Below are 10,217 nucleotides of genomic sequence, written 5' to 3' on the forward strand. Positions count from 1 at the left end.
ACTATACTCTTCTCTACAAGTCATTTTGCACTTCATCTATTCACAACCGTACTACACTTGAATAATTGATTAAGGTTTCACTAACTCACTTTCACAGACTAACAAAAACCCAGCAGTTGAATGAATCTATCTATTGGGCTCTTTTGGTTTTGTTTTGTTTTGTTTGTTTGTTTTTTGAAAGAAGACAATAAGAGTTTAATTGCAATTTTGCTTACTACTTTTTGTGTGACTGTATATTTACAATATATTTTCACCATCAGTACAACAATTACTGCTATTAATGCTGTATGCAATCCTACAGGGGAGAGATCTTCGCATATCCCATGTTCTCAAGTCCTCCAGTCTTCTGTATGGACGTAGTTGGCAAGTACTGGTCCTACATAAATGAAGCCTGCCCAGAATACAGCCACCTGACCACCATGACGTCCTTGTCTGTGCTTTATGCCAAGGCATATGGCATCAAGTGAGAGGTAACTGTAACTGTTTCAGCACTTGCAGCTGACTGACACTATACTCTTCTCTCCAAGTTATTTAGTACTTTATCTGTTAACAACTGTACTACACTTGAATGAAAATCAGTGTTGATCAAGGGTCAAGATCTTGTATACAGGGATGCACATGTACAGGCAGGTGTATATGCATTCACACACATCCATTATGTAGATAGCATCACTAACATTAAGAATTGCTCAAATTATTTTCTAAGTATTAATATTTGTATTCATGTCATTCATGGATGTCTCTATCAAAACAAGTGTTTTAGTCATTTCAGTAATTTAGCTTTTTGTGCTTTTATGCTAAACTTACAAACTTTCACTCATTTCCAGACTGTGACGTCCACATAAACCTGTAGAGCTTCCCTTATTCCAAGATTGTGGGGCAAAGGATTACCAAAGTAAGTTGTCCTTGTGGTGGTTGTTGTTTCTGTTGTTTTTAGTTGAATACTGTTTACTAGTGTGCAGATATTACAAGGGCTTCTACCAACACTTCTCATCTTTTCAGGGTTTTATGTAGGCTACATGAACCATTTAATATACACATTCACCATGCAGAGGAGAATTGGGCAAGTTGAGCATAGGAGCATCTAAGTTGAGTCCCCCCCCGACCCCCACCAGCTCCCACCTCCCCCTTTACTTCATATTCCACCTGTCCAGGTGGCAGGTGAACACAAACTGCAGTGACCTGCTGCTGAGCCACCAACTCACTGAGCTTCGGGGAGTTTTGTGATTACATTGCATCTTGGGAAGAATCCTTCATCTTTCTCTTTTAAAGTAATACATGGCTCACCATAAACAGCAGCTTGTTTTCAGCAGCGTACTTACTGTAATCATAAACATCCAGAATCCTGATTTAGTAATCGGGACAAGTAAAGACAAAATACATTCATTTAGGAGCGTCAAGTGACCAGATGACAGTCCTCACTGCAGGCGGCCCCGGTTCGAATCCCGCATCGGGCAGTCCTTTCCTGCATGTCATTCCCCCTCTCTCTCTCTCTCTCTCTCTCTCTCTCTCTCTCTCTCTCTCTCTCCCCATTTCCTGTCTCTCTCAACTGAACTAAAAAAAGGAAAAATATAAAAATACATTCATGTAGTGTATGTGGCAGGTGGCACAACGTACCCCACAGTTACCATATTGACTTTAATACTTCCCACAGCTAAAAAGTTTCAACTGATGCATACTACACATTTATAATCATCTCTTTTGGTCTAAACACAATTCTCATGAAACTTGTGATTGACAAAAATTCACTTTCGAGAGTTAAAATGTTTTTTCGGACATAGATGTCTAACCGTTTAACCCATGTGGTTCTTACGTCACAAATTCCATGAAATGATGCCTTCCTCGGTCCTCCTAAATATTTGGTCACATGCTCTATTTTTCTTAATGGTTCCCTAGCAACAAGGGGTGGCTCAGCTTGCCCTATGCTGCGTACCACAGTCTCCCCTACAGATTTACTGCAAACTTTCTATAATCACCATTTCACCACACACAGTTTAAAGTTAAGATCTTATGTTATAATAGCCTGACAAGCCAGACTATATCATTAAAATGTCTAGTCTGGCAACGACCGGTAGACCTCGGCTCAATCCAGGGGGCGGGATGAAGGCTGTCTTTCAAACTGCCTCTGCACGTAATGGGGTAGTGCTTGAGCGCTACGACTAATCAGAGCAAAGAGCAGGATGACGTTAGCCTGACAAGCCAATTAAAATGTATGTCGTCATGGCGTTAAGCCGCCCAACGACTCTCTAAACAGATAGAGCGCTGTGATTGGTCAACACAATATTTTTGCTGCCGCTAGGGTGCGTCTAGATTTCTAGGCTAATGTTATAATAGATATTATTATAGATTATTATTTCTGCTTATTTTTTGTATTAATTTTCAGTCATTTTGGTTATTGCTTGTTTTTCAGGGGTTTAAGGGAGGTGAAGGTGAAATGGCTGCCCTGCTCAAAGAGGTACAGTATGTATGTTGTGTCATCATAGATGCATTACCACAAATGCAACATCTCAAATTCTGTGCACAACTTTGCCATGAAGCGTAGCTGTATGAGAGGCTTCTGGGTTACAGGGTGAACATTCATGCTGGAGTAACAGATATAGTTCAGAACACTGTAGTTACCAATCAACATTGAATGCAAGTAACACCATACAGTATTTCTAAAAGAAGTGTGTATGTCATGTTCAACATCATGTTTAATTCATGATTCATTGATACTAAAGCAACTGTTACTAAAAAGAATTTCTCTTTTTTCCATTTCTTCTTTCTCGTAGCAACATGATGGAGAGATTCCTGGGTGCCACACAAACAGCTTAAAACAATGTACAATTATGTGGTTAATGATTATAGTTACATTGTTATGAATGATTGAGTGGTGGATCAGTTGATAGATTGGTTAGTTATGCTTATCCAATTGTACAGTTTTTGTGTGTTTTTGTCCTTTTAATCATTTTTTAAACGGTAGTCCATGAGTTCATCAGTTGTATACTGTATTCATGTTTGAAAATCTCTTCCCACAGATAACAAAATAAAAGTATCTGCATTCATCAACCCGAATGGAAAATATGCATGCCTGTTAATTGAAGAAATGTAGTACATTTGAAACACTATGTTCTCCAGAGTACAGTTTACCTTGTAGTATGTGTTAAATAAAGGTTGCCTAGACTGTCATCTTTCAGATTTCGTTTTTATGAGCATTTGCATATAAGCCCATCTTGACAAGTCCATCAGTGGAAGAAGAGAAGACCAAGAAGAAAGTGCTGATCTCACTCAACCAACACGATTGACTGCTTCATGGCTAGAGGATATTTCAACAGTGATCCAACTTCCCAAACACAGCCACTGCAATACTGACAATAACTATAGACAAAAACAATGGTTTCTGTGTGTGTGTGTGTGTGTGTGTGTGTGTGTGTGTGTGTGTGTGTGTGTGTGTGTGTGTGTGTGTGTGTGTGTGTGTGTTTTTTGTACAAATGAAACAGCAATCACTAATACCTTTCACTAATGCCTTGGAGAAAAGGAAGGTGAGGAGACCATATGGCTTTCAGCCATTATAGAATAAGGTGTTATAACAGACTTATAACAGAGTTATGTAATAATTTTTTATATACTTGGGGAGGAGGGGTATCCCATCCAACATACAGTGCACTTGTGATTGTAAGACTGTAACATATCCTAAATTTGGGGGAGGGGCTAACACAAATCAAAACTGCAGTATCAATTTGGTGTAGATTTATAAGAGAAATTTAGATTTATAGATAGATTTTTATCAGGGCAAGTGGGAAAATTGTATAGAATGATTGGTTAGGCTATTTAAAGTTTTGTTCTCTGCTGCTGACCTCCTTTCTCAGAGTCAGGGCATCCTAATTAGAGAGAGGACAGCTGGTCTTCCTTGTCTGACCTTTGTGTAGATGTAGATTATGAGGAAAATTAGTCTAAACTGGTCAAAATTTTAAAGTCTAACAGTGTATAAGTCAGACACCAACATCTTGAACAATTGTTGGCCACTCACTACCCCTGAAAACATGTTTGACTGATTTCATCCAGTTAGGCTCATAGATAGGGCTAGGAACGTATATCTCAAAGGGCCATAGTTTTCAAGCAAGATGAAAATTAAACTTTGTCGTAGGACAACAATGAAGACATCGTTGGAAAGGTCTTGACCTAGGGAGTAACATGTGTCAGTATGAAAACTGAGGTCAGCTCTTGCTCCCCACAAGTGACCTTTGAACCTTGATCCTGACACACTTTTAAAGGCTTCTAGAGCAGCAACAAAATGTGCTACAGACAAGTTATACACATTTTTGGAAAGCTCTTGACCTCTACTATCAGGTCCAATGGCAAACCAGCAGGAAGGGGTCAAGAATAGGGTCAAATATGGCACAAAACACATTTTCTCCCTTTTAACAGGAACACACATCAAATCTGACCAAACACATGTGCTCGGCACCCCAGAAAACCTATAAAAAGATTACAATGTTCCTGGTCTTAGACAAACATAATAGGGAAAACACATTAGAACTACAACCAATATGGCGGAGCGCACATACAGTCAACGTGTCACTATGGCAACATGTAGTTCTTGTGTCGTTCTCCTGGGTTGGGGTTGGGTTGTCACACTAGGGTTCAAAAAGCGTCTATTCGCTCATTCTTTAACAAAAAACGCATAACCATGACATATATGTTTATATCGTGAGAGATTGTATGTTATAAAATATAAAAATAGTAATGTATTAGTGCTAGTTTAGACGTGATTTCTGCCACGCTGTTTCGCGGTCTGAACGGGATGCGTTCAAAGGCAATAGGATTAGGCAACGTTTCAAAACGGAACACCCAAGCATCATTCCTCGACACATTTTTGTTGCTATAAAGTGAGAGTGTTGTTTGAAGACTGTGTTCATAAAATGTGGCTTAAAAAATATGCAACCAGATGGGTTAATAGCCAGTTTAGCTTACATTAGAGCATTGAGCTATTGAACGCAGCCCAAGGTGTCCAAGGCACACAACAGAGAGGTTACAAGAAGTTGTGAGAGAGGAGATTTACTATATCAATTTTATCAATAAAAGATGGCTACATCTATCCAATGCAATATGGTGAAAAACTCAAAAGATTGCAGATTTCAGTGTAGCCTATTGAAATGAAATTATTATATATATTGGAATATGGTGATAGAAAGAAAATTGTGTTTTAAATACTAACGTTTCTGTACATTTGCAGGGTCAAGAAGTGAAGGAATCAAGGTCATTTGATTTGAATTCATTTAATTGTCATTTTATAACACAGGGTGGTAAAAACAAAACTTAAAGAGTCATTTTCATACTACAGATAAAGAATACATACACAGATCATTACAACTAGAATAAAACATGGTTAAGTAAGACCATCTACACATATTTATACACACATACACATTTAGTGGTGGAAAATCTAACCACTTACGACATTGCAAGTTTATCTGTATAGCCTGTTTTTACAAACACTTTGTCTCCAAGGTCATTACATAGCAACAACATCCTCTGCCCTTAGACCCTCACATCCACTGAGGAAAAACTTCAGAGAGAAAAAAACAGGAGAAACTTCAGGATGAGCAGCAGAGGGATCCCACACCCAGGACGGCCAGACGGGACATAGATGTTGGACATAGAGTATACAGGACATATAGTATACAGAGAAGAAAACAGTTCACAATAAGCAATAGGAAGTACTAACCTTTACAGTTTTGAGGAAAAACGTTTAATCTACTTTGCCGTTGACTACAACCCACAGTACTGTGGTGATGAAAAATGGTCACGAAATAAACAAAGCCCTATACACCTGGCCTGATCTGTTTCACAAGAATGTATTAATTTATCTCCTCCTTGTGGGTCTCTGGGCTTTGCCTTTGCCTGTGGAGATGCTGGTGTGTCTGGTGCAAAGAGAAGCTAAAGACTTTCATGAGCCCCTGTTGGTCACTTTTTGAGTCGGGTTTTAACTGTTTTAGTATCATGTTGTGCTCACTTACTGTAACTAACAACAATGTAGTCGGACTATTCCACTAAAATACCTGAAATACAATAGTCATGTAATGCTAAAATGTAGTGAAATGTAAATCATAACTCTATAACAATGTGTAACAGCCTAAAACAAACCTCCCTTACTCATGAGCTTAGTGATAATGGCAGTCCTGGAGAGGAAAGAGTTGCCCATTTCCTCCACCAACGTAGATCCAGCTCCATCCTGGTTGTCTGCTCCCCACTTTATCTGTAATTAAAGAACAGTGCACATCATTAGTCTGAGTCTGTGGAACATTCATCAGTTTGTTTGAGCGTTGTAATCCAGCACGCTCACTGGATTTGAAACTTTCCAATGACTGTCAGCATTATCATGCTGAGTTTCACCTTTAATAATGATAAACCATGTATTACCTTGTGTCTTATGGGTTGTAGAATTCAATACAATTATGTAAACATCATCAAATTATAGCTAATAAGAACTGTTAAATATCACTGTAATTGGATATGAAACGAATAATAAATAAAATGATATTGCACTTGATGCCATATGCCTTGGGATAAAGCACAGACAACAAGGACTTCATGGCAGTCAGGTGGCTGCATTCTGGGCAGGCTTCACTTATTATAGTTGCGTACACCCTTATAGCAGTAATTGTTGTTGTACTGATGGCAAACATATTAACAGTCACACAAAAAAGATGAAGCTAATATTGTAGTTTCAAAAAAAAGAGCCCAATAGATAAATTCATTCAACTGGGTTTGTGTTAGTCTGTGAAAGTTAGACAGATTTTCATTCAAGTGTAGTACAGTTGTGAATAGATGAAGTGCAAAATAACTTGGAGAGAAGAGTATGGCCCAATTCCAATCCGAGCCCTTACGGACACACTGACTTAGGGTGCACTCACACTAGGCACACTAGACTAAAGTCCTGATTCTATTGCCAGTGTGAGTGCAAGTGTACCGTACCTGAGCACGGTACACTTCCCTGGCCCGGCACGGTTGGTGAGGTGTGCACGGTACGCTTGGCCAGGAATGCGTACAGTAATGCGTCGCGGGCTCGTTCTCCACCTCGTGTCTGCAACCGCGTGTAAACAACAGTCACGATTGCGTCGCGCCATAAACATAGCTAGTTGACATCGCTTTGATTAAACTTCAAGATGTTACCATGACAACCGGTCAAACAATTAAAAAGCGCTGTTCTTTCTGCAGTCAGAGCGCATCATGGATGTATTGGTATATCAACGCGATGACGTATGTGTCGGAGGCAACCGTGCTTCAGCACGCTTGGGTTCGAGGTAGTGTGAGTGCGGGCCAGCGGGGGACAGGGGAGGGGGGGCATTCGGGCTTCAGCACGGTACGGATCAACTGGCCCTAGTGTGAGTGTGTCCTTAGAGGCGCATTCACGGGAATTCCGTGAGTGTGTGAGGGCTGTTCCGTTGTCAGATCATCAAGTCAGTGAGTCAGTGAATGAGCCCTTACTGCCCCCTTACCGTAAGTTAGCACCGATGCATGGTGATGCCGTTGGAACGCAAGTGTTCAAAAAAAAAGCAAAAAGCAAATAAACAAACGTAGTCAGAGAGAGCTCTGCCGCTCTCTTTATTGTTAATGGACAGGGGCAACAAAAAAATAAAAAAAGAAGTTTACCGTCAGTATTAACATGTGCAGTTTGCACACGTTAATACTGACGGTAGTAGTACTGCAGAGTATTGATGATGATTTGATCAGATCTGATCCAGGAACATTTTGTTTTGAGTCCGTCCCCCTCACACACTTTGTGCGTGTTGAAATTGGGGACAGCTCTCCATTCCGACACACCTCCACTTCGACACCCCGCTGTTCCGAAATACCCCCACTTCGAAACACCGCTACTCCGACACCCTCCCCCCCGCAGCTGTCCAAGGTGCTGAACCGCGTGACGTTGTTTACATTCTGTGTTGTGGCCTTGTGGCTTGTCTGTGAAACGTGCACTGCTCAGAGACTGGGCAGATCTGTCCCACTTGCTTTCTCCCCGACTCCGTTGTTGGAGATCTCCACACAGTAATAGAAATACACTTTTTTTCTCCCCCCCCCTTGCTCCGCTCGAGCGCAGCTGAAGCCGGCTTGAGCTCACAGGGGCGCGAGGCTGCTGCAGCCGCCGCTCGTGCTGACAGCTGACTGAGGGAGATGCTTTGGTTGGGTTTAGGCAATGAAGAAAGGAGTTGGTTAAGTTTAGTAAAAAGACCAGGTAGAGGCTAGACAGGCTAGAAGCATAATGAACATTATATGTCATTAATATGAAGTAGCCTATTTGCTTGTTTTGCAGTTAATTATGCACATGATCCGTTTGACCCCAAAAAGGAAAAAAGGATCAATGCGCACTGCGCACTGGGGGTTTCCCCCAATAGCCTTTTCGGAGTAGCGGGGTCTTTAGAAAAAATAGAAAACCCCGCTATTACGATGAATGGAAGTCTATTGTCGGAAAGGCGGGGCTTCGGAAAGGCGGGGTGTAACCGTTGAAATTACAGTAAATTATCATTTCATGACCGGAGTCAACAACATTTTGTTGTCAAGGTAACGTATCGTGAGAGTGGGTAAGTGCTGTTCCAGTCATGTTTACAGCATCTGGACCCTCACAGACTCTCACACTCTGTCTTAGATCTGACGTCACTTTAGAATGTGTGGATATACATACATATTTAGAGCACAAAGAATAATGCCATGATGGCATAACTCTTATATGATACACACCTGCTCATCAAGGCTGGAGCTACTCCTCCTCGTTGTCCTCGCCTTTGCTGCATTCAGCTGAGACCGACCACAGACGCCCTTTCCTGGTGCATACAAAGACAAAAAGTTTCTAATGTTATTTTAAAAATAAACTTTCAAGTAGTACAAGAAGTTCAATGAGAATCTATGTGGAAAATACACAAAAACACTTACTGTACATGCTTGGCCCTCATTTGGATGTCATCATCATTGCAGAGAAGCACCCGTCAAAGTAGCCCCCTTCCTCAGAGCTGGAGAAAATAAAAAATAAAAACAGTACATTGGTCACACCATATCCATTTATGTCCATCTCAGTTGAATGAACCCAAACATGTTGCAAAAATGTTGCATTTTGTTGTTATTGTGTGTCTCCTGCGCCCACTCCCCATTTAACTAACTAACGCAAGCCAAAATAGTTTTGGCTCACTGAAAGATGACGGCAAAAATGGACGCATCTGTCCTTTTGGTAGTTTAACACGGCTGAAAATCATCATGGAGTTTCCGCTCCTGCCCGCTCCCGTTGATTTTTATTCCCGTCCCGTCCCAATCACAGGATTAATAAAACTTTGACTCCCATCCCGCGGGAATCACGTGACCCGTGGGAATTTCCAACAAGTGTCATCCTCTTTCTGCGCACAGCTTGTCCACCTTGAAAGAGCTTATCACCCACTCCATAAAACTCTGGTAAAACGGTGTTCAAACACACTTTGCCAGTCTGTTGACAGAATAATTGAAAATACACTTATATGTAGAATTAAAAGGTGGCAACTGTAAATATTGCATAAGCCAGCCCACCCTGGCATACTCCATTTTCTGCCAGCATCCATATGAAGTTTAGGACAGAGTTCTCAGGTGGTGTTATGTTGCCTGTGTTGGAAATATGATTGGTAAGAGCACCGGTGTGATGCTGCACTGAGCTAATTTAAGGTGGTACTGTGGCTTAAATCAGGCCCTGTGAAAATCACATTCTAAATGAAGTATTATGGTGATGTTGAGGTGTGCAGGCCTACGACTACAACTACTACAGACTTCAGAAAGCTTCTTGGACTGGTACATCCGCATAGAAATCCTAACATGATGTTTTTCTACCAAAATAAGAATAATGATGCACAAATTATCACGATCACATACCAAATCCTGGCTCTTGTTCATCAAGCATCTCCACACCGGTCTCCTCAAGGACACAGAGATGATCATCACGTTTTCTCCATCGTGGCAGGTCTGATGCCTTTGTCCTCTTTTTTGACCTAAAAAAAACAACACAATATAATCAAAGTAATGCAGTTAACCACACAGACTTCCTGCACAAATGCATCATAATATCTGATCCCCATGCATGGAATAAGATATTTAAATTACCTTTGTGTCAGGCTCTTCGTTTTACTGAGCATCTCATTGAACTCAGCTTCAGCTGTAGCCATTGTAGGTATTATCTGTTACCTGTAAAACAGTGAGAAAAGTACAGTGAGGGCTGGGCATGT

General features: G+C 40.9%; 1 long non-coding RNA gene across 1 annotated transcript; it reads right to left on the reverse strand.

Annotated features, from left to right (window-relative positions):
* Positions 1-5,888: 5,888 nt before the first annotated feature.
* LOC310992511 lies at positions 5,889-9,014 on the reverse strand. Its single transcript, XR_014595692.1, has 3 exons — positions 8,911-9,014; positions 8,719-8,801; positions 5,889-6,238 (listed from the first exon to the last, which is right to left on the reverse strand). It is a non-coding gene; the product is annotated as an uncharacterized lncRNA (long non-coding RNA).
* Between the last annotated feature and the right edge of the window lie 1,203 nt (positions 9,015-10,217).

This window comes from Trachurus trachurus (assembly GCF_905171665.1).
Source record: "Trachurus trachurus genome assembly, chromosome: 10".
Taxonomy (NCBI): domain Eukaryota; kingdom Metazoa; phylum Chordata; class Actinopteri; order Carangiformes; family Carangidae; genus Trachurus; species Trachurus trachurus.